This window comes from Balaenoptera musculus, chromosome 8 (assembly GCF_009873245.2).
Source record: "Balaenoptera musculus isolate JJ_BM4_2016_0621 chromosome 8, mBalMus1.pri.v3, whole genome shotgun sequence".
In the NCBI taxonomy this organism is placed as follows: domain Eukaryota; kingdom Metazoa; phylum Chordata; class Mammalia; order Artiodactyla; family Balaenopteridae; genus Balaenoptera; species Balaenoptera musculus.
In genome coordinates, this window is record NC_045792.1 from 3,236,726 (window position 1) to 3,261,616 (window position 24,891).

A 24,891-nucleotide genomic window follows, 5' to 3' on the forward strand; every position below is an offset into this window, starting at 1 on the left:
CTCTTTATTCCTGTACCTGTTATTGAATATGCTAATGGTCTGAAAAAGTGAAGGACTCACCAAAAAGTGCATATTTTTGGTGCAGATATCTTGTTGTTTTATAGAACATGTTATTGAAGGTTGTATACGAATTGATTCAATAGTAAAATACATGGAAATGGGCAGGTTTGCTTAGAGGAATAATAATCTTATAAAAAAATAACCAACTCTCAATATATTGAGTTTTAATATTAATTTTTATAGCGTATCGTGCTTTCTTTAAACCTTCACAGCTATTTTCTGTTAGCGTGTGGTTCAGCCGAAGGCAAGCAAGGTGCTTTTCAGAGAGGCTTAGTTACAATTTCACAGCAACATTCTACCAGGCAACACTTTCCCTGAGCCCCATTTCCTTCTCCGTGGCCCAAGGTAACTTATGAGATTCCTTCATCAACTGCACAAATAGGTATTGACTATCTATTATAGACTAGACATTGAACTATTATTAGTGATATAATACATGCTCATATAAGCATGGTCCTTCATCTCAAATGACCCAAGACATGTCATGGGGGTTGGGATGTGTGCTCTGGGGGGACCCAGGAAGTGGCAATCACCCAGACTTAAAAGGGGGGGCTAATAGAATGTAGATGAGTTGGGCTTACCCTGGGAAAGAGAAGGATATTATTCCAGCAGGACCAACAGCTGAGGTGACCCTGAGGGGATAGAGCGTGGTAGGTTTGAAGAACTCAAAGAAGTACGGCAGGAATTTAGTGAGGAAGTCAGGGAGTAGCAGGACATGAGGCCAGGTGTGCACAGAGGGGAACGATGCTGCAAAACCCATAAGGAGTGTACGGATGGATTCCTTATGTGGATTTAGATCATCCTAGAGACTTCTTCATAGAGAATTGACAGATTTGGGTTTAGGAAAGATCATTTTGACTGATTGCAGCATCCATAGTGGGTGGGATAAGAACGAGAAGGTGAGGAGGGCTGTTAGGGAGATATTGTAGTAATCATGAAAATAAGCAATGTATGGGGCTAGGTGCACACAGCCTGCATCTTTTGCTGCCCATCCCCCAACCCCAGTATTCCTACAGCTTAGGGCCCAGCCCAGTGAATGAACCCTGGCATCAGACCCTTCCATGCTCCCACTCTCTAGACTTTATTCACGAAACAGCAATTTTGCTCAGTCATAAAAAGGTAAAGACAGTAATAACAACTGTGAAACTAAACCAGGTACATTCTAAATCTCATGTGAAGTAGACACAATTTTTTCCTTGTAGAGAGGAAAGTTTGAGATAAATAGCAGAGAACTGGTAAATAATTCAGCCTATGACCTTGATGCTTATTGATTCCTGCAGCTGTTTATCTTTCTCTAGGCTACCCAGGGGAAAAAAAAACCCTCCAAAAAACAATTATCACTTAATTATAAAATTGCTTGGTTTGGGAAAGCCTTCTGGTTGGTTGCTGAGCACTCCAAGGGGGTAAGTTGATCTCTATAAACCACCCAGCCTGACTGAAGCTGCTGCTTAAAATTCCCAACCACCGCTTCATTACTTTCTGGTGTGGATGAAAAACAAAAAAAGCAGACGCACATTGTCTTCTCAGTTTCAGATGCTTAGGACGTTTAGCCAATCAGATGACTTAATGGCTGGCGATTTCTCACCTAGGGATTTGAACACCGATGGATTCCAGCCATGGGGGCACCAGATGTGGTCCACGGTGAGCTCGTGATACATGCTGGTAGCAGTGGTGGTGGTCGGGATGGTGCTGGTTATAGTTGCTGTGGTTGCTGGGGATACAGTAATACTTCAGATTGGGCTGGAAAAGGGAAAAGGGAAAGGACAAAAATTTTTGTTTACACAGAAATAATTTCTTCTTCAACCTCAGTTTGGATGAAAGGTAGGGCCCTAAAGCCAGCCCTGGTTCTCCCCAGTCATTTCTTGGGGGGCAGAATTTCTCACCACTAGTGTCAGCAGCCACCCTGAATAGGAGGCTTGGCCATGTCCGTGGGGAGGTTGAGAGGTTCAGCCAGCTGGGATATTGGAGTCAGAGCTGATAAACCCTTAGCCCAGCTTGCCCTATTCCTTTATATTTATTATCTTATCCCAGTGATCATTAAAATTTCTTGACTAGCAAACAAACAACCCTCTTAAAAATGGCCAAAGGACATGAATAGAAGATACACAGATGGCCAAAAATCACATGAAAAGGTAGTCAACATCACTAATCATTAAAAACATGCAAATCAAAACCACGAGACATACCTCACACCCAATGGGATGACTACTATAAAAGAAAGTCAAACTAAACAAACAAAGAAACAAAAACATAAAGTAGAAGTGTTGGCAAAGGTGTGGAGGAATTGGAACTCTTGTGCCTTATATGTGGGAATGTAAAGTGGTGTAGTTACTATGAAAAATAGTATGAAGGTTTCTCAAGAAATTGAAAATATAATCACCATATTTTCCATTCAGCAATTCTACTTCTGGACAAGAATTGAAGATGGGGTCTCAAACAGATATTCGTGCACCTGTGTTCAAAGCAGCGTTATTCACAATAGCCAAAAGAAGGAAGCAACCCAGGTGTCCACTGATGGATGCATGGATAAATATATATAATGGAATATTATCCAGTGTTACAGAAGAAAGAAATTCTGGCACATATAACATGGACAAACCTTGGGGACATTATGCTAAGTGAAGAAAATCTGTCACAAAAAGATAAATACTGTATGATTCCATTTATCAGAGATCCCCAGGGTCATCAAATTCATAGAGACAGAAAGTAGAATGGTGGTTGCCAGGGGCTGGGGGGAGGGGGAATGGGGGAATTCTTGTTTAATGGGCAGGGTTTCTATTTTGTAAGATGAACAAACATCTGGAGATGGGTTATACAACAATGTGAATGCACTTAACACTCAACTGTACACTTAAAAATGGTTAAGATGTTATTCCATGTTATGTGTATTTTACCACAATTACAACTTTTTACAGAACGTGTGGCTAGCTTCTGGAAATGCGTCATGGTCAGCAGGACAGACAGAACTGTGGAGCCCTATCTTGGCTCCTCTTCCAAGTGTTGACTTCCAGGAAGAACTCAAACAAAACTCCTAACTGCTCTCATGGTCCCCCTGTTTCTAAAACGTGATGGGCAATAGTACCTATTTCTTACCTCATTGAGGGGTGGCGATTGGGAGAGGGCATTTAGAGCAAGAAAGCTGTCCAATGCATCCTAGAGACCAGCCTCCTGCCTCTGCCTGAACCGTGATGGGATAGAGCGGTTCACACGTCACTGCTGGCAAAGGTGCCCGAGTACCTGTTTCTGTGGAAACCATCCCATCCCTTTCTGTGGCACTTGGCACACACATAACCACACAGCATCATGTATAACCACCCATCATCCTGGGGAGGGCTGCCGCTCTCCTGCCTGGTAACTGTGGGACGGAGATCTGGGGTGGGACTTGAGTCCACATCCTGTGACCTCGAGCCCAGAGCATGTGCTGTGCTCTCCACCTCCCACCTTCCCTTGTGATCGTTCCCCACGTGTGGAATGCCATGAGGTCTTTCTGCTATCCTTCCTTCACTCCTGCCCTCCCCCAGGCCTCCCCTTCTCTGAGCCTCTCACGGAATCATTCCAGCACCCCCTCTGACACCTCCTCCCTCCTGTCCCTTAAACCCCACCCCCGCCCCTCACGAACTCACTGGCTTCCTTGCAGCTCTTCAGACCCAGATGGCACATCCCACATCTGGGGCCAGGCCCTGATGCTTCCTCTCCTGGGATGATGTCTGGGTGACTTATCTACCCCCCACATACACACACCTGAAATTCTAGTCCATCCCTCCCACCTTCTCTGCAGATAGGGACCCTTGTTTACCCTACTTGTCACCATCTGGTGTGCTTTTCATCTGTCTCTGCCCAGGAGAAGGTAAGCTCCATGAGGTGGAGGATTTGTCTTTCTCATCATTGGGCCTAAGGGTCTGGTGCACAGTAGGGGATCAAAGATATTTTTGAAGGAGTGAATGAACTCCTACCATGTACACAGAGTCCAATATGGAGCTGTGTATAACTTTGTGTGGTTGATGACATACTCTGAGAAACAATAGCTCTGCGGAGTGTTCATAGTCGTTATGCAGAAAAAAAGTGTTGCTCTACCCATCTAAACCGGTAAAAACTCAGCTACATCAGGTCAAACACATTTTTTTCCCTTTAGGACTTCTGAGGTTACATCGATGTGCCCCGCAGAGCTCCAGTGGGTGGCGTCACACGCGTTGTTCTCCGAGCAGTTTGTCCACCTAGTCAGCTCTGCAGGGGCAGGTGCACACACTCTTGGAAATGCTGTGCCGTGTTACTGAGTTCTGCCTCTTCTCCCTGTTCCTTCTTCCTTCCTGGGCTCAAGTTCTCGACTTCTTTACAGTTCAGAACGGGGGTCTGGCTCTAAAGCTTGTTCTCATGGTAGGATTTTATCCTCACAGAGTCACTCTTGGTTTATTTTATTCCCGTTCACTTGAAGGTCTCTGTGCCATAGGAGCACTGGTTATGTCCCCGTCAACACACTCATTCTACCTGATGATCCGGAAAATTGCTAAAAAGTAGAGGAAGGGTGGGCCTGAGCTTCACAAAAATGAAAACCTGCAAACTCAACGTAGCCCCCTGCCCTGTGTGCCACCTACAGCGTGAAGCAGGAGTTGGTAGGAAAAGTGACCCAGAGCCACGTGGGGGTCAGATTAGGATTTCTGCTCCACCCTCTGATGAGCAGGGAGACCACTGGAGATGCCGGCAGACCCACGCCTGGGGACTGGGCTATGGACCCACAGAAGCACGACGGCCGCACGCTCACACCTCAGAGCCAGAGCAGACATCCACGCTCCCTGCCCCAGGAGGACGTGGGGCCTGACTTGGCCCCCATCCCCACCAGCCCCTCACAGTGGTCAGCTGCAAGCCTACTAGATGGCAGCCCCATGTCAGCCATGACCAAAGAGGTAGCAGCTGAGACGGACTGTGCTCCATCACCAGAAGCTGAGCGAGCGCTCGCTATGCATCTAGCACCATCAGAAGCGTTTTCATGCCTTATTCATTTGGTCTGTGTGATAACTGTGAAGTACATCCTGCATCTCTACCTTACAATCTGAGTACTGAGACTCAGAGAGCTCAAGGTCACATGGCCAGCTCTCCTGGCTGGAGGGCAGTGCCCACGACAGCACGGCAGTGTCTGAGGGAGAGTGTGAAGTGGGAGAGCGAAGTCCCAGGAGGCACTCGGTTGGCAAGCAGTGGGGGAGGGGTGAAGAAAAGAAAGCAGGGGTTGACCAGTTAGATGAGAGCACGGAACCCATCTCCAGAGGACAAGGGGCCACTAGGAACAGTCTGAGGGATCACACTGATCCCTGGTGAGGAAATCCCTCCTTTTGAGGAAGGAGACAGGAAGAGAGAAGGGGGGGACAGAGTGTGTGAAGACTCTTCACGTTTCTAACTCCTTCAGTGACCCACTGACTTGTCCTTAATGTCACACACAACCCACAGTCTCAGCATCCATCTGCAGGGCCTGCGGAGGCAGAGGCAAGCTCTCTGGAATAAGGCTGATATGTAGGAAGAGTGGCATCTAAACAATCAATCATGATTTATCGGGTTCTCACAGTTGGGGCTACGGGGAACATGCAAGATGGTCTCTACCCTCAAGTGACCTACAACGGGCTTGGAGGAATGGAGGGAGAGGTCTTGAGTGGATAGCTAACAATGTAGGACAATGTATAGGAAAGGTCAGAAGTGGTCAATATTCTAGGGCTTCAGAAAGGCACAGCCAGGTATTGAAGGAAGTGGTCAGGTTGGAGGTGACACCGCTATATTTTGGGAGGGGGGTGCTCACGCACAGAAAGCATGGGAGGGGGATTCGGGAGTGAGCAGACCCACCAGGCCAGGCTGAGAGCTTTCAAGGAGACAAGATGGGAAAGATGAGGTGAGGCCGATCTGTGGTGGCTTTTAATGCTGGTCTAAGATGCTTGGACTTTAACCTCTAGGCACCAAAGACTTACTAACAGGAAAGTAACAGATCATACAGTATATTTTGTGAGTTCAAAATGACTGCAGGATGCAGACAGGATGGGCCCGGGGGGAAGAGCTGGGAAGCAAACGGGGAAGTGGTTGGGGGAACCCAGTGAATACGGAGTCTTCTCACCTGCCCTGGATCCATTTCCCCTACTCCTGGGAGCTGTGCCCAAATCTCCCTTTGGGAACCATTGCTCATCAGTTTCAAGCTCGGTGCTTTGGGCAGGGCTTATCCCACCCCCACTCCATTTCCAGGGACAGATATGTGACCCGGGCCTTGCCAAGCAGAAGGGCCCCCTCCCCTGGCCACACAGGGTGGTTCGAAAATAAGCCAAGTCTCAAGTTGGTCCAGGGAGATCAGCCCTTGTCCTCCTTCAGGAACCATTGGAAATGGAGCCTGCTGTTTGTACTGGCTTTGCAAACTGAAGGCTAAAGCCCAGAGAGGCTTGGAGGCTATTTTGCCAACACTGTGGAGAAGGGAGTGAAGCTGAACCAGAGGAAAGAAGAGCCATGAGACGGGAGAGATTCCAGAGGTGGCTGAGCCCTGGATTCAGCCGTGTCTGGCACATGCTCCGGAGAAAAACAGAACCAGAGTGAAGAGGCTAGAGCCTGCCAGAAGGGAAGGGAAGGAGGGGGAGGAGGGGAATTTGGATGTCTTTCTCATCTTATCCTTTTGCAAGCTCTCTTTCTAGCCTGGCTGGTCTACACTGAAGGCAGCAGAGAAGTGAGCGACGTGGCCGTCCAGGGGAAGAGCCCCCCAGGGACGGGAGAAGCGGGCAGCCCTTGTCCAGGGTGAGCGGGCACATGAGAGGAGCGGCCGGGGGGCCAGTGTGGCTGGAGCCAAGTGAGTGAGAGGGGGAGCGACGGGCCGGGGTCAGGTCGTGTAAAGCTTTGTTGTTCCTTGATGAAGGGAACCTGGCCTCCGCTCTCAGGATGAATGGCAGCCATTAGAGCCCCGAGTCAAGGAATGGCAAGAGGCAACTGACGCTTAAAAGGGTCGCTCTGGTCACCTGTGTCTGAGGGGAGGGCAGGGGCGGGAGGCAAACGGCAGAGCTGGCCAGCTGCACCCCGTCTGCTCAGCCAGGGGGATCTGAGATTCCGTCTCCAGACTCGGCAGCAGGCAGGCAGGAAGAAGCACCTGGAGCAGAACAGGGGCTACAGAAGCGATGGAGGGTATGCTGAGCAGGGCGGCCACAGAGGAGCAGGCAGGCAGGAGAAAGCGCTGGGGGCTCCGGTCCGGCCCCGGGGAAGGGGGGGCGCTAGGAGCAGCCGTCACGCTTCCAGGGCAGGAAGGGCACGAAGCTGCAGCAGCAGGTGGAGCCGAGGCCTGGCCCGGGGGCGTGGCCGCGCCAGCCACGCACTCAGCTAAGCACGGCGGCTGCCGTGTCCTCCAGAGCTGCGGGGGGGAGGCTCCCGGGGGCGGGCGGAAGTCTGCACGGGGACTGTACCAGACTTCTAGAAAACTGCCCTGCTCCCCAGCTGCCTTGGCCTTGTGGTCCAGCGGGGGCCGTGCCCGTCCACTCAATAGTCACCACCCAGTGACCTGAAGGCAGACACTTCCTCCCTCCACCATCATCCTCCCAACTCTTTTCTTTTCTTTCTTCTCCCCAGGAAGTACCGAAAATCAGACCAAGCTCAAATGTCCATTTGAAGGGACCTTGGCCGTCTTAGGGGGTTGGGAGGGCACAGCTGTAAATTCCAGCTGTAAATATGAAGTCACAGTTGGTTCTGTAGCTACAGGCACCTCCACCAGGGTCAGAAGGCTTCTCCTACATAGAGAAAAAGTCAGAAATTGATCTTGCTTTGAGCATTTGCCAGGCATTCTCCAAGGAGGCCACTTGATCCTCCACAAGTTTTGTCTCTGCAAAAGACAGCATCTGGGCCGGTCTCCTCCCTCCCACCCCGCACTGCTTGGCTGCTGCTGGCAGGTCGTCCTCTGTCTCTGGCTCCAGCGTTGAATTTGCACATCGCCTTCCCAGCTTCCTTGCTCACATCTGGACCCAGTCTTGTCTCAGGGTTTGGCATGCAGTGGGTGCCCAATAAATGTCCAACGCTGGTGAATGAACGAGTCATTGCTCCCGACGGCCAGTGCCGTGTTCTTCATCACCACCTCACGTCCGCTCCGTCCTTCTCAGAAGAAGGCAAACCATAGCCCAGGAAGGAGTGTGAAAGACATTCTAGTCTCACAAACCCCTCACAGCTCCCGGCGCGGAGGAAGCTAGACTGTGGTCTCTCCTCTCCGCGTTCCTCGGCAAGCAGAGATCTGGCTTTGCCAAAGGCTTTGTGCTGACTGCTGTGGTGCTGCCGAAGTAGGCGACAGCCCCTGCATCCCAGAAAACAGGGCGGAACAAAGGCTACCGGTCTGGCCGGGAGGGGCTGGGCGTCCAGCCTCTGTTCTGCCGATGACTTCACCTCTGGGACCGCGGACATTTACTCACATTTTGAAATCTCAGTGTTCTCATCTGTAAACGATGGATTATGTGCAACCCCTGCTGACAGAGGATTTTAGGATGGGGAGTGAAGGAGCAGCTATCACAGAGCAGATGACCGGCGGCATGCTTAGCATCTGAGAACAGTGTCCTGGCGTGGGGGACACCTGGCTCCAGTCCTGGCCCCACCGCCACTAACTGTGCGACATTGGATGTATCACTTAACCTTTCTGACCTTCAGATTTTCCTGTGTAAAATGGGAATAGTAATAGCACCACACTCATAGGGCTGTGAATGGGATTAAGTTAGTTAATGTACATTAATTTGACAAGGCATCTACGGTAGAACCTCAATACATTAACATGCCTAGTGGGAAGTGGGAATTCCCTGGCGGTCCAGTGGTTAGGACTCCAGGCTTTCACTGCTGAGGGACCAGTTTCAATCCCTGGTTTGGGAACTAAGATCCCCCAAGCCGCGTGGTGCAGGCAAAAAAGTAAAAAAAAATAACATGCCTAGTGACCAAGATCAATAGTCTAGAGCAGGGCTATGTCTGCAGTAGAACCTTCTGAATGATCAGAGCTGCCCCGTATCTGGGCTAAAACAGTAGCCGCCAGCCACACGCGGCTACCGAGCAGTCTCAGTGTAGCTAATGTGACTGAGAAACTGAATTTTTTATTTTACTTAATGTTAATTATTTTAAATCTAAACAGCCATTTTATTTAAATGTTATGTAGCTAGCAGCCCATGCATCAGACAGAGCAGGTCTAGACATTAAGAACTACCAGAATTTCTGAAGGAGCGGCAAGGCATGGCACATCCAGACAAAGGAATATTATTAACACTAAAAAGAAATGACCTATCAAGCGATGAGGAGACATGGGGGAACCTTAAATGCATATTGTTACTGAGGGAAAGAAGCCTGCATACTGTATGATTCCAACTGCATGACTTTCTGAAAAAGGCAAAACTATGGGGACAATAAAAAATCAGTGGTTGTCAGGGTTTGGGGGGGAAGGATGAACAGGCAGAGTCTAGTGGGTTTTTAGGGCAGTGGAACTACTTTGCACGATGCTATGATGAGGATACCTGTCATTATACGTTTGTCAAAACCCACAGAATGAGGGACACCAGAGTGAACCCTCGTGTGCAAACTGTGAATTTGGGGTGACGATGACGTGTCAGTGTAGGTCCATCAGCTGTAACAAATGCACCTCTGTAGTGGGGAAAGCGGATAGTAGGGGAGGCTTGGGTGTGGGGAGACGGGCATATGGGAAAACTCTGTATTTTCTGCTCAGTTTTGCTGTCAACCTAAAACTGCTCTAAAAAAGAAAGCCATTAAAAAAAATAAAAGAAGAGGGATGAGGAAATGCATGGAAGAAGTAGGATCTGAAGCGAGTTCTCAGGAATGGGAAGGGCAGGGACAGCGGTGCCTGGCAGTGCTCAGGGGCTGGGAGTGGGGCAGGGGGTCAGAGAAGAGGGTTTTGAAGGGAGAAAATTGGGAGACAGGCTGCAAAGCACCTGGGGAAGACTGAATTCCAGGTTAAAGAGCCTAAAATGTATTCAGCAACCAAGTGAGTCCCTGAAGATGTTCACAGGGCTATGAGATACCAAAAAGTGTTTGAGAAATATTAATACCCCAAAGGAACATGCTATTTGGGACTTTAAGTTTCTTGAGGGTCAGGCCCATGTCTTTAAGTTAAATCTTGTGAGGCTCCTGCTATCACACCAGGAGCTCAGAAGTGCTTAAAACAATTTAATTCAAATAAATAGATAGCTTAGCTCAGGATCATGCTGCTTTATAGAAATCTTCCATTACCAATGTGGTATCTCCCATATTGCCTGGAAGATTACAGGCTTTTAGGGACTCCTGCTTGATGGATTTGTCTAAATGTGTCTAAAAGGAGATGCACAATGTAGCCCCATCAGCACTGGGGACTCAGCATTCAGGATGCTTAAGTGTCGAGAAAAGATTTCCATTTGTGATCTCCCACAGCGCACTATCTTCAAAGGTCCCCAGATTTATTATTTCATCAACAGATCGGAGAGGGGAGTTTGTATGAGATCAAACAAACACGAGTACTGTGGGAAGGCTGGCAGGTGATAGTGTATAAATTGCCCGATGGAAAATGTCAAAAGTTGACATCAAGCGGTGGGGGATTGGGGAGCACACAGAACTGAGAACAAATGATCGTGCCTTTCTGGGAGCCAATTCTTTATACAGTCCGGCTAATGCATCGCAAGAAACTTGGGGCTCAGAAACCCACTGAGACCCAGTGAAATCCATTGACTCAGAATATATCCTTTATTAAAAAATTATAAAAAGCATCTCTTAGTTTCTACACCCCTTCTCATTTCTGGTATCTTTTCCTCTCTTTCTCTCTCTCTCTTTCATACACACACACACACACACACACACACACACACACTCCTATATGCTTTCTTTTTCTCTACCCTGCATATATCCCCTTGTTCCTTTTACATTTCATTCTTTACATCTCCTTGAGCAATCTTTCAAGGGTATTATCTCGATAGTTAGGACATCTTCCAAGGTAGCAAATTATGTACGCGTTGTCATTGCCAGAGCCTTGCAGACTCAGACTCAATACAAGAAAGAGAGTTGCCATGTCTCCTTAACCCCTGTTCTCATGAGCGGGGCCTTAGTCCTGAATCAGTTGTTGTGTGTTTCAATAAGAGAGTAACAAGCAGTTCTGGAACATTGAGCTTGGGGTCTGAAAGAAAGTATGTTCTTTACATATATCAGCTCTCACACCCTCACCTCGCCCCCACCCAGGTGCTGCTCAATGCCGTCTCCTGGGAGCGGGCCCTTCCCAACCACCAGGACCGAAAATAACCACCTACTCTGGCTCTGTTTTAATTTCACAGCACTTCTCACTTTTTGACATCAGAATAAATATTTATTTCTTTGTAGATAGCCTATATGCTCTGTTAAGATGCAAGTTCCATCACATTTGGAATCCTTAGCAGAGCCATGAGGTAGGAACTATTAAGAACTACATTTTCCAGGGACTTTCCTGGCGGTCCAGTGGTCAGGACTCTGAGCTTCCACTGCAGGGGGCACGGGTTCGTTCCCTGAACTAAGATCCCTCAAGGCGAGCCGCGTGGCCAAAAAAAAAAAAGAACTGCATTTTCCAGATGGAGACACTATTAAGGTTATGGGGCAAGGGGCTTCACCAAGGTGGTGCAAGCATGAATTACAGAGCAGAAACTGCAACCCAGGTCTGCCTTTGACTCCAGAGCCAGTGCTCCCAACCAGAGCCTCCAGGCGGCGGGCAATGGATTCTAGGTTATACGTTTATATCCAACGGGAGTCAGGCTTGAATGTGGCTTCAGTGTCAAAACAAAAAGGGCTTGAAAATCTACTTGCTCCCAACCTACCTTCCTTACTCTCTTCTCTCCTAGGGAGACATGCTAAAGAATAAACTAATTCTAAACTCCTGTAAAAACACAGACTACCAGAATTTCTCAGAATACAAGCTCTTCGAGGACAGAAACTGCGTTAGCCCAGTTTAGGCAGCCAAGAGAGGCAGCTCTCCGTACAGAGGCTCATAGAGCATGGAGCCTAATCAACAATCTGTTTATTTTTATTCCCATGTTTCTAGGAGGTTCCCAGCTTCTCCAAAAATAGTAGCTAGTATGCTAGCAGAATCCAAGGAACGTCACTTTATTTCTCAAAATCAGACTTGATCTGCCGTGAGCTCCCAGCTACCAGGCTCAGTAATTTGGGGCCTCCTTTCTTTTTCCCTCCATGGACTCTTATGATGGTCCCAGTCTTGACTTTTCCTATTGCTACGGCCACCGACGAAGGTCACCGCCCAGCACCAGCCCTTGTCCTTGTCATCTGCCATCCATCTCTTGGGCTTTGAAGATGTTCCTCTGCTACAGTCTGCCTTGTAGAATCCAGGCCTCACACCTGGGGCGTGTCCAGGCACTGGTCTCTCCTCTCACCTGTCTCTGGAGGGTTCCAACTCTATCTCTGAACTCACAGCCCCCACCTCTGCAGTGCTCATGACCCATCCACGCCTTCCTCTTTGGGGACAAGGCCACACCATCCTCCTCAAGAAAACTCTGCAAACATCAACGTTCCTGTCTCTTCCTGGAGTTAGGGGGGAAAGGAGATACTAAATCCAGTTACTTTAAAAAAATCAATTCCACCCATTACCAGTAGTCTGTGTATTAGATGCATGTGCTATTACAAAGTTTTCATCAATTCCGTTCGCAGTCTGACCCTTTAGACTGTCAAGTGGCACTACATTTGGTTCACAAATAAATCTGCTGTAGCCAAGGAAGAGGAAAACTTTCTTCCTCCCTCGGATGACATGAGGCACAGGATTTCTCCCGGGGTCCTATCACACAGGCTGGTTCCCCTTGGTGGCTGGAACACCCCCCGACCCGGCCAAGAGAAAGCAGAGAAAGCAGAGCCCAAGGGGGAAAGGGTCCCGGGGCAGGGCTGCTGAGCTGTGCTCCATCCAGCGCCAGCTAATCCAGGGGCCCCACTGACACTCGTCACAGGTTATTAACAGCCAAACAGTCTCCAAACCTTCTATTCCTAACACATTTCTGACACCTTGCCTAATCCACAGTTGTGTCAAAAGGCATTTGCAGCTGTGAAGAAAGGTGGGTGGGCAAGCTAAATAAATTAATAAATAAAGAGTTTACGTAAATTGCTCAGCTCAGCTCAGCACAGCTTGAATCCTTACTATGACCGGTCTTGGAATAAAGCATCCTAAGGAGGTTTCTTTTTCTTTCCTGCCCTCAGGCAGAACATACTGCTAAATCAGTCAGTTAGTAGATCCAGTGATAGCGCACCTACTGTATGCAAAGGATCATCGTGGTGTTGGTGAAGAGATAACTAATTAACTGGGAAGACAAAGACCACTTGGCATGCCCCGAACCCAATAGCAACCCAATAGCAACGATTCTTAAACCTTCTGAACAAGTAAAATGCACCATGAATAATAAACAATGAGCATGTGTCAGAGGGGAACTTCAAATCCAGCAAAGGCAGAAGACACTCCCTTTGCTTTAATCCCGACATCTACTGTGTTTTCCAGACTCACCCCCTCTGGTTTTCAAGCGTTCAAGTGGTGGAAGAGATTGAACATTGAGGGCTCAGTCACTCAATACAATACTTCACAGAGGAATAATAAAAAATAACTGATCCCTCCCCAAATGGCTCACTAGTTTCTTAAGATCTGGGTGAGAGTGTTTCTGATCAACTCTAAGGTTTGAATAGGATCTAAGTTAGGGTGTCCAAAAGGAGAAGGTAAGCGATTGGGTGGAACCATCAATGACTAATGGGTACAGCCAGCCAAGTATCTGACAAACATTTATTATTTCTTCCATCTTTTCTACGTCAGGCATTGTGCTAGGCACTGAGGGTAAAGTGATGACTAAGACATATTCCCTGCCCTTGAGACACTCACAGGCTAGTGAAGGAGACAGAGAAATTAGCAAGTAACTTTCTGATTTAGGATGTCACCATGGCCTGCTCGGGTTACTGCAAAAGGCAAACGAAGTAGACAAAGGAGGAGAGCGTTAAGGAAGAGTTCTAGAAAGAAGAGACCCTTGAGCTGAGTCTTCAAAAACAAGAAGAAATTAACCAGCTAGAGAAAACTGGGAAGGATATTCCAGGCAAAGTGTACAGCAGGTACAAAAGTTTATAGAGAAACGAAGAAAGCAAGAGCATTTGGAGAATTTCCACTGGTTCTGTGTGATTGAAATATAAGCTCGGTATAGGAGTGGCAAACAATAGGTCTAACTCATATTCAGAAAATCCTGTGAGTCATGCCAAGTAATTTAAATTTTATCCTGAGGTTTGAGAAGGAGCCTTTGCAGCACTGAAAGAGGAGAGGGATGGGCAGATTTATACTATGGAAATATCAGTCTCACATAAATATAGACGAGACACTGGCTAAATAGATAAGGTGGAGACTGGAGTCGGGGAACTCTGTTTAGGGACTGTTCAAAAATTTCAGGTAAGAACAGGTAAGGCCCTAAATTGTAAAATAGCCATAAATATCAATGATGAACATTTAGAAGTGTTTGATTCTCATGCGTGGTTTCTTCAGTGATAACGAACCACACAGCACACCACCAGTGGTGCTAATTTCACCACAATAATAGTATTACTACAGGTACTAAAATAGTAAACTCATCTGGAAACCTAACCAATGAACACGGTATTTTTTTCTTAGGTTCCCAATATCAACAGGAAAGGATGTTGCTTTGCTTTCACCTGCAAAGTCTCCTACTTCTACTTTAAATAGGAGCTGGTAGAGAAAGGCACTTACTTTCCAGTGAATTTGAGCCTGGTGGGTTTCTTCATACTGAGATGTGAACTGTCTTCACATACTGTTCCTTCTCTGTGCTTCCTCTTCCGCTCTCTCCCCTCCCCGCTGCAGACCAAGATTTCACTTGAGCTGAAGGATGGATGGACTCTCCCGTCTTGGAATCTCTGGTGCGGCTGAAGTTAAGAAGAGAGGAGAGGGACAGGGGGTCTTCCAGATGTTCATAGAGTCATGTTCATAGAGTCATGTCCAAGGTCATTGGACAGTGGAAGGGCATTCCTATCAGGTCTCTGCATGTTTTCCCTGAACAGAGACTGTCCTCAGTCAGGGGACTTGGCATGGACTCCACGCCCGTGGAAGCTGGTGGAATACAGAGACCAGACCTTGGAATCAGACAGATCTGGGGTCTAGTTCCAGCCTGGCTTCTTGTCTCGAATAAGGGACAAAGGCCTGTGTGTAGTGAGAATTACAGGAGAGAATGAGGGCGAAGTGCCCAGCACAGACTCAGGGTTTCTCAACCAGGGCTGATTCTGCCCCCAGAGGACATTTGGTGATATCTGGAAACATTCTGGGTTGTCACAACTGGGTGGGGGGAAGCAGATACAACTGGCATCTGGTAGGTAGGGACCAGGGATGCTGTTGAACATCCTACAATGCACAGGACAGCTCCCGCAGCCAAGAATTATCCTGCCCCAGATGCAGCCAAGAATTATCCTGCCCCAAATGCAACCAAGAATTATCCTGCCCCAAATGCAACCAAGAATTATCCTGCCCCAAATGCAACCAAGAATTATCCTGCCCCAAATGCAACCAAGAATTATCCTGCCCCACATGCAACCAAGAATTATCCTGCCCCAAATGCAACCAAGAATTATCCTGCCCCAAATGCAACCAAGAATTATCCTGCCCCAAATGCCAAAGCTGCCGAGGTTGAGAAACGCTTGTCTCTCTCAGTACGTGTTCCTTGTAGCTCCTCTCCCCCATTCTCCTATGATCCCCGCCCGCCGACACACACATGAAAAGCAATACCTCCAAGCAGAGATATCCACCCCACAGGACGGCCTCTGCCTGCCAACTGGGGAGATCAAGCCCCAATCCTTCTCCCTGCCGCCTTCCCCATCACGATTAAAATGACTGGTTTGTGAGGAGTTGGCGCATCCTGACTCCAGGCTGTTGATTTTCCTCCGTATGATGTTTCTGAGTGAATTTTCTTTTCCACGAAATAAAGCAGGATGACGGCCATCTTGCTGGGCCTGCCCCTTCTCCACGCTGCACCTTTTTGTCCTGCCCCAGACAACATTCCTATCATCTCCTCCCCCTTCCTTACCTGCCTCAGCCCCGCAAGCCCGAGGATGACTGTTTACTGACCCCAGAGCAGGTGTGTCTCCCTGGCAAGCATTTCCAGGGATCTTTAAGGGAGGTTTTCTCACCTTTACAAACCAGCCTCTATAACGGGCTGCTCTGATTAAGAGTCGGCTGGCTTCACAGGTTGCGTTGAAACCCTCCCTGTCTCTTGTCCCTCTCTGTGTGCACAGTGGGTACCAGAAGGTTCTGCACCGTTCTGAGCAGGCATCCTCCAACTGACGCTCCCTCCCAGACCAAATAAGTGCAAACCTGTGAGAGAGGAGGACCCAAACCACCGGCCCCTCTCTGCGCGATTCTTCACCCGCATGTACGTATGTATGTATGTATGTATGTATGTACGTACGCATGCGTATGAATGCAGCACACGTGATCCGCAGACACAGCGACACACACGGACCAAAGGAAACAAGAGGCGCCCCAGCAGGTGCCAGAGGAAGCCTGGCTTCTGGCTGTGGGGTCCCCAGGGCTGATTATTTGCTGGTTCTGCTGCAGGACTCAGGACTGGGGCTCAAAGGCCGGTCCCACCTCCCTCCATCCCAGCTCTCCTCCGTGCTGTGTGCTGCACGGCCGCCATCTGCAGCCATTCGTTGTAACCTAGCCCTCGAAATCAGGCGAATGTGGTGTTGGGCACTGACCAGGATCCCTAGTTATTATCAGCTCAACATTTTCCAGCTCGAGATGCGCCCCCCACGCCTTTGTCCCAGTGCCGACGATGCAGAAGAGGTCAAGGGAGAGAACAGGGGACGGGGTCACAGATGGAAGCCTGTGGACCGCCACCCCCCCTTTCTCTGGAGTCCATTACTCCTTTGGGGGCACAGAGGTGGGGAGACTTCTCTCTCTGTCCCTCTCCGAGCCACGTTTAACTAGCCTTCAGTGAAAAGAAGGGCCCAGAAGCCCCAAAGAAATAGAGGGAATTTTATTCCCAAAGTGCTGACCGTTTGTGCCAGAAGTCACTTTGGTTAACTATTACTCCTTGACCTTTCATTTCACACACTCATTTAAGCCACCAGTATTTATTTTTTCCAGAGCTGAAAGCCTCGTGGAAGCCAACCCATGAAGGGCCTCAAATTCAACGCCACCCCCGAGTCCTCCCTGAGACAGAAAGTGGAAGGAGCAGACAGGTTTCTCCTGAAGGCTATTCTCCCACCTGCCATTGCCCCTCCAGCAACTGTGACCTTGACCTCGACCTTACCTAGGCACACCAAGCCCTCCTGCAGAGCTGGGCTCAAGATGGGTGTGGTGGTGTGAGAGGGGTTCTCGGAGAAAGCACTGCGGGTCAGCCTGGGGCCAGGGGAGGCTTCTGGAAGAAGTGACCTTTGAGGAGACAAGTTCTAAGGTTGAGTGGAAATTGTCCAGGTGACAAGGAACTGGGGGAGAAGGATGTCGCCTGAGGGAACAGCGTGAGTAAAGGTGATGGGGTCTGAAACAGCGTGGGAGGGGCTGAGATCCACACTAGAACACAGGAGAGAGAAGGTAGAGAGGAAGGAACCCGGAGAGATGGGGGAGGGGTGGAGATCACAGACGACCCCACTAAGACCTTTAGACTTGATCCTGTGGGCATGCAGAGGCCCCTAGGGTTTTCAATTTGGGAATGAAATGATCAGAGGCACATTTAAGCTGGGTCACTCAGGCGGCTGTTGAGGCCTCAGGGGGAGTTGTAGGGAGAGACATGAAACATTGCTTTGTTTTAAACTGAAATTTGAAAGTCTCTGAGATTTATTGGCGATACATGGGGCTAGTGTGTGTGAATCACAGGCCACAAATTTAGGTATATATAAGAAATACATCTTTTTATAAGTCACCTTAATTTCTCTTTCAAGCTCCCTATGTGACCAGGTTCTAAAAAAACTTCCATCACAATCTTTTTGAGAGACTCCCTCCCACAGACTTGGGGAGGTTTGGGGAGTCCTTCAGCAGTTGCAGGCCATCTCTCCATGCCAGTTACTTCTGGATCCTGTGGTCCTGGCCTGTGCTCGTGACCTGTCTATTCAGGGAGGAAAGGGAGAGGAGAGATAAAAGGGAGAAATCACAGTTAAGACCAGAAGCGGCTTATTCCCTCACAATGGGTTTTTAAAAATCATATAGATAGACGTATCTGTGGAGGGGACACCAATACTTTCTGTAAGAAGTTATGGGAACTTGAACTAGGAGAGACAGAGGAGGAATAAAAGAAGGGGATTCAAGAAAATGTAAGAAGTGAAATCAATAAGAGCTGGTGACTGATGGGAGGTGGAGGGTAAGGGAGAGGGCTCTGGGTCCCTGGACCAAACAATGACAAGTGGCACCCACTGAGCTAGAAGTCACAGCAGGCGCAGGAGTGTGGCAGTGGGGGACGGAGATCACCTGGAGACAGTCCAGTTCCAGGGGCCATCCCAGCCGCTAGGCTGCAGCTCAGGCCGGCGGTCTTGAAACTGGTGGCCCACGGCTTTGCCCCCTCTGTCAAGCAGGACCCCAAGTCCACCTTCACTTGCCTCTTTCTCTGGCCCAGATTCTCCCATCTCGGTGCCCCCCAAACATCTGTGTTTATTCTCCTACCAGTTCAGTTGCATTACCTTCTGTCAGTGTTTCATGCCCGTCTGCACGTTTTCCCTCTACATACAGATTATTCTCCTTTAGCCTACAGGTCCCAACACGGCAGAGCTGCCCTGTCCGCTGAGCACTGGAGAAGGCGCCCCAGTGCATGAGACGGGGTGCAGGGACCTCCCGTCAGTGCCGGCTCTGTTACATACCAGCTATATCACAAGCTGTCTTAGTATCCGCTCCCTTGTTTGTAAAATGAGGACAGTGATACCTGCTGTGACCAAAAACCACGGGTGTTAGGTGATCAGATGGCATAACGTATGGAAAAGCATTCTTTAAACGGGATACGGTGTTCAAATGTAAATTATCAAAGTAGCAGGATACAAAATTAATGCACAGAAGTCTCTTGCATTCCTATGCACTAATGATGAAAAATCTGAAAGTGAAATTAAGAAAACACTCCCGTTTACCATTGCAACAAAAAGAATAAAATATCTAGGAATAAACCTACCTAAGGAGACAAAAGACCTGTATGCAGAAAATTATAAGACACTGATGAAAGAAATTAAAGATGATACAAATAGATGGAGAGATATACCATGTTCTTGGATTGGAAGAATCAACATTGTGGAAATGACTCTACTACCCAAAGCAATCTACAGATTCAATGCAATCCCTATCAAACTACCACTGGCATTTTTCACAGAACTAGAACAAAAAATTTCACAATTTGTATGGAAACACAAAAGACCCTGAATAGCCAAAGCAATCTTGAGAACGAAAAATGGAGCTGTAGGAATCAGGCTCCCTGACTTCAGACTATATTACAAAGCTACAGTAATCAAGACAGTTTGGTACTGGCACAAACACAGAAATATTGATCGATGGAACAGGATAGAAAGCCCAGAGATAAACCCATGCACATATGGTCACCTTATCTTTGATAAAGGAGGCAAGCATATACAATGAAGAAAAGACAGCCTCTTCAATAAGTGGTGCTGGGAAAACTGGACAGGTACATGTAAAAGAAGGAAATTAGAACACTCCCTAACACCATGCACAAAAATAAACTCAAAATGGATTAAAGACCTAAATGTAAGGCCAGACACTATCAAACTCTTAGAGGAAAACATAGGCAGAACACTCTATGACATTAATCACAGCAAGATCCTTTTTGACCAAACTCCTAGAGAAATGGAAATAAAAACACAAATAAACAAATGGGACCTAATGAAACTTAAAAGCTTTTGCACAGCAAAGGAAACCATAAACAAGACCAAAAGACAACCCTCAGAATGGGAGAAAATATTTGCAAATGAAGCAACTGACAAAGGATTAATCTCCAAGATTTACAAGCAACTCATGCAGCTCAATATCAAAACAAAAAACAAAAAAAAACCCAATCCAAAAATGGGCAGAAGACCTAAATGGACATTTCTCCAAAGAAGATATACAGATTGCCAACAGACACATGAAAGAATGCTCAACATCATTAATCATTAGAGAAATGCAAATCAAAACTACAATGAGATATCATCTCACACCGGTCAGAATGGCCATCATCAAAAAATCTACAAACAATAAATGCTGGAGAGGGTGTGGAGAAAAGGGAACCCTCTTGCACTGTTGGTGGGAATGTAAATTGATACAGCCACTATGGAGAACAGTATGGAGGTTCCTTAAAAAACTAAAACTAGAACTACCATATGACCCAGCAATCCCACTACTGGGCATATACCCTGAGAAAACCATAATTCAAAAAGAGTCATGTACCAAAATGTTCATTGCAGCTCTATTTACAATAGCCAGGACATGGAAGCAACCTAAGTGTCCATCATCGGATGAATGGATAAAGAAGATGTGGCACATATATACAATGGAATATTACTCAGCCATAAAAAGAAACGAAATGGAGGTATTTGTAGTGAGATGGATGGAGTTAGAGTCTGTCATACAGAGTGAAGTAAGTCAGAAAGAGAAAAGCAAATACAGTATGCTAACACGTATATATGGAATCTAAGGAAAAAAAAAAAAAGGTCATGAAGAACCTAGTGACAAGACGGGAATAAAGACACAGACCTACTAGAGAATGGACTTGGGGATATGGGGAGGGGGAAGGGTAAGATGTGACAGGGTGAGAGAGTGGCATGGACATATATACACTACTAAATGTAAAATAGATAGCTAGTGGGAAGCAGCCGCATAGCACAGGGAGATCAGCTCGGTGCTTTGTGACCACCTAGAGGGGTGGGATAGGGAGGGTGGGAGGGAGGGAGATGCGAGAGGGAAGAGATATGGGAACATATGTATATGTATAACTGATTCACTTTGTTATAAAGCAGAAACTAACACACCATTGTAAAGCAATTATACTCCAATAAAGATGTTAAAAAAAAAAAGTAAATTATCAAGTCACCCTTACGTGACACCTTCTGTGCTTGTCTGTCCTGCTCCCATCTTTCTCTTCCTTAGCAGTCCCTCACCCAAAGCAATCCTTAGCACCCAAATGAGGGGTGCTTTGGAAATACTAAATCTAAGAGAAATCTAAGCTGTAAATCTAAGCTGAGAAAACCGCCTCTGGAAAGGCAGGTGTGTGTGGGAAGGCATGGAGCTGAAGGGGCGTGAGGAAGGGGAGTGAGGGGGCGGGTCAGGGATCCCAGCCGGAGCGGGGACCCGGCAGCCACAGCCAGAGGCCGCAGGCTCCAGGCTGAGATGCTGCACAGTGGACTTTTTTTTTCTCCTTTTTCACTCTTGGCAATCTGTTAGAAATGGCGCCTGCTTATCCCCGCTCCGAGCCCGACAGAACCCAGCTTTCATCACTCGATGGTGTACATGTACAGCCATGCAGAGGCACAGAAATCAATGCGCATTGATTCCTAAGCTAGGAATTCATAAACTTCTTTAAGGTCACGAATTGATTTTTCACTTTCGGTAAAAAAAAATGTGAGACTCCAGACCTTTCTCTTCATTTGTGCTGGCTTTCTCATCTACAGGGGACACACGGGACTGCACACGGGCCCTCCCTCACCTGTGCGAGCCCGGCCTTCCCCTCCCTCCTCGGGGCCGCCAGGAGGGAGAAGCACCCAGATACGGAGAGACGGGCACACGTACTTAAACACTCCTCCCGCTACGTCAAAGCCTCCTCGCCGTGGCCCAATCTCCTGGATTAGTCAAACGACGGGACAAGTGGATTTGAAGGATGACACCCCCCAAATGGGAGCGTGTTTGGAACGGACGCATCAGCATTTGACAAATCGGAGCTGGGCAGTGGGGACGGGGAGGTGGGCGGGGCGGCCGGGCTTGATTCCAGAGTGAAGGCGGGGCTCACATCAGTGCCCCACCCCCTGGATGACTCTGCCGAGGACACCACGTGGTGAGCGGGGCGGGCCCTAGATAGTGTCCAAAGGTGGGTACCAGCTCCGTTATCACCTGAACCTCAGTTTACCCACATCTGAAAAAATGGAGAAAATATCTACCTTGCGAAGTGGTGAAGACCAAATATGATGTTATTGTAAAAGCACTGTGTAGACGGCAAAGTATCAGATGAGTATGAGATAGTCCAGTGCCCCAAATCTTCCCCACTTATGTTTAGAATCAAAAAGTTTTAAAGAAATTCATGAAAGTTATGACTGATGGGGTCACCGTGGATCCCTTCTTTCCTTCTTCCCTTTTTTTAAAAATTTTATTTTATCGTGGTAAGAGCACTTAACATGAGACCTCCCTTCTTAACAGATGTTTAAGTGCACAATACAGTATTGTTAACCTACAGGCACAATGTCATCTACAGGCAGATCTCTCGAATTTACTCACTCGGCACAACTGAAACGTTATACCTGTTGAACAACTCCTTTTTCCCCTCCCCCCAGCCCCAGGCCACCGCCCTTGCCCTTCTAGTCTGTGCTTCTAGGAGATGGACTATTTTATTTTATTTTTAATTTATTTTATTGATGTATAGTTGATTTATAATGTTGTGTTAATTCCTGCTGTACAGCAAAGTGATTCAGGTATACATATATGCCTACATTCTTTTTCATATTCTTTTCCATTATAGTTTATCACAGGATACTGAACATAGTTCCCTGTGCTATACAGTAGGACCCTTTTGTTTATCCATCCTATATGGGATAGTTTGCATCTGCTAATCCCAAACTCCCAATCCATCCCTTCCCCACCCCCTCTCCCCCCTGGCAACCACAAGTCTGTTCTCTATGTCTGTGGGTCTGTTTCTGTTTCATAGATACGTTCATTTTTGTCATATTTTAGATATCACATATAAGTGATATCATGTGGTATTTTTCTTTCTCTTTCTGACTTACTTCACTTAGTATGATAATCTCTAGGTCCATCCATGTTGCTGCAAATGGCATTATTTCATTCTTTTTTATGGCTGAGAAGTATTCCATTGCATATATATATGTACTACATCTGCTTTATCCATTCATCTGTCGATAGGCACTTAGGTTGTTTCCATGTCTTGGCTATTGTGAATAGTACTACTATGAACATTGGGGTGCATGTATCTTTTCGAATTACGGTTTTCTCCAGATATATGCCCAAGAGTGGGATTGCAGGATCATATGGTAACTCTATTTTTAGCTTTTTTGAGGAACCTCTGTACTGTTTTCCATAGTGGCTCTACCAAGTTACATTCCCACCAACAGTGTAAGAGGGTTTCCTTTTGAGTTGGGCTGTTTCAGGTAACTCATAAGTGGAATTGTAGAAAATTATATGACCCAAAACCTCACCTCTGGGTATTTATCCAAAAGAATTGAGGTCAGGATCTTGAAGAAATACCTGCACCCCCATGTTCACTGCAGCGTTATTCACAATAGCCAAGATGTGGAAACAACCTAAGTGCCCATTAACTGAATAAAGAAAATCATATACATATATATATATTATATATATATATTATATATATACACACACACATATAATGGAATATTATTCAGCCTTAAAAAAGAAAACATACTGGCGTACTGCCATATGGGACGGCATGGATGACCCCAGAGGATGTTAGGCTGAGTGAAATAAGCCAGTCACAGAAGGACAAATCCTTTTTTTTCCCCCGAATTACACTGAGGCTGTCAAGCAACATTTCTGAAGCCAAGAACCACGCGGGTCACGTCCCAGCCTTATTGCTTCTTAGCTGTCACCTGGTCACCTAACCTTCCTGAACCCTGAGTTGCATCCCCCCTAGGATGGGGTGAGGGGTGAGGATGACGCAGGACAGCGTGTGAGGTGCATGTGAGGAGCACAGACGGGGCCTGGGCTAGACTCGCCACCATGGCTCAGAAGATGCCCGTCCTGCCAGCTGGGAGGAGGGCCTTGCGGGAAGCGGAGCCTTGGAGCCAGGCCTTCCTCGGGACTGTGGCCAGGCCCCGGCCGCACTGGCTGGCAGCCCTGCCCAGCCCGCTCTCCCTGGCACCGCCAGCCTTCCCCGCAGCCCTGGCAGGTGGGCCTCCTGCTCCCCGAGAGCCAGGGGAACTTGAGTCTCAGGTCTCAGCTGCACGGGGCCACGTGGTTCTGCTGCGTTGGCTGCTCAATTAGCAGCAAATCAAGATGTTCAGATGGTGCCGCTGCACTCGGGGCTCCCACCTCCCCGCTGAGGCCGGCAGCTCGGCCCGTGTTGGCTTCCAGCTTCCTGACAGCCTTGCAGCCCCTTTGTCGAATGCCAGGCTCTCCTGAATTCTCCAAGTCCTTCTCACCCTCTGCCTGCGGTCCTGCAGGCTGTCAGCGCCTGTCCCCGAGCTGGGGCTCAGCTGGGCCTGCCCACAGGCTCCCTCTCATTAGCAGGGGCCCTGCTGGTGGGTGGCAGTGGTCCCACCAGAACTCGGGTCCTGCCCCCAGGCCCCCAGCCGCTGCCTCTCTGGCCTGGGGCTATGTCCTAGGACCCCCCCCTCTCCCCTGCCCAGCCTGCGCTCACCCAGGGTTCCCAGGGGGCTTTGACGGCTGTGCTTCCCCGGCGAGCGTGCAGAGGTAACGCACTGTCTTGGGTATGACTTGAGCCCAGAGTTGTCTTTTGATGATGACTCTGGCAGAGCAGGTCCTGCAGGTGAATTGTCAGTGTCCCTGGTAAGCCATCCTCCAGCCAGCTAGCTGATGTGCCGTGGACACAGGGAGACTGCTGATCACGTGTGTACAAGAAGCTCTCTCTCCATCTTTCAAGCAAAGACGAGGGCTGCTCTCCATCCCGTCCACACAGCCTGGGGGTAGCCCTTTATCATCTTTCAGCCTCGCATGAATGC

General features: G+C 48.0%; 1 long non-coding RNA gene across 1 annotated transcript in view; it reads right to left on the minus strand.

Annotated features, from left to right (window-relative positions):
- Positions 1 to 219: 219 nt before the first annotated feature.
- LOC118899422 overlaps positions 220 to 24,891 on the minus strand; it is a 255,792-nt gene continuing 231,120 nt past the window's right edge. The window contains exons 4-5 of the long non-coding RNA XR_005020943.1: positions 14,762 to 14,934; positions 220 to 1,800 (exon numbers count right to left, since the gene is read on the minus strand). This is a non-coding gene — a long non-coding RNA (uncharacterized LOC118899422). The remainder of the gene's footprint in view (positions 1,801 to 14,761; positions 14,935 to 24,891) is intronic.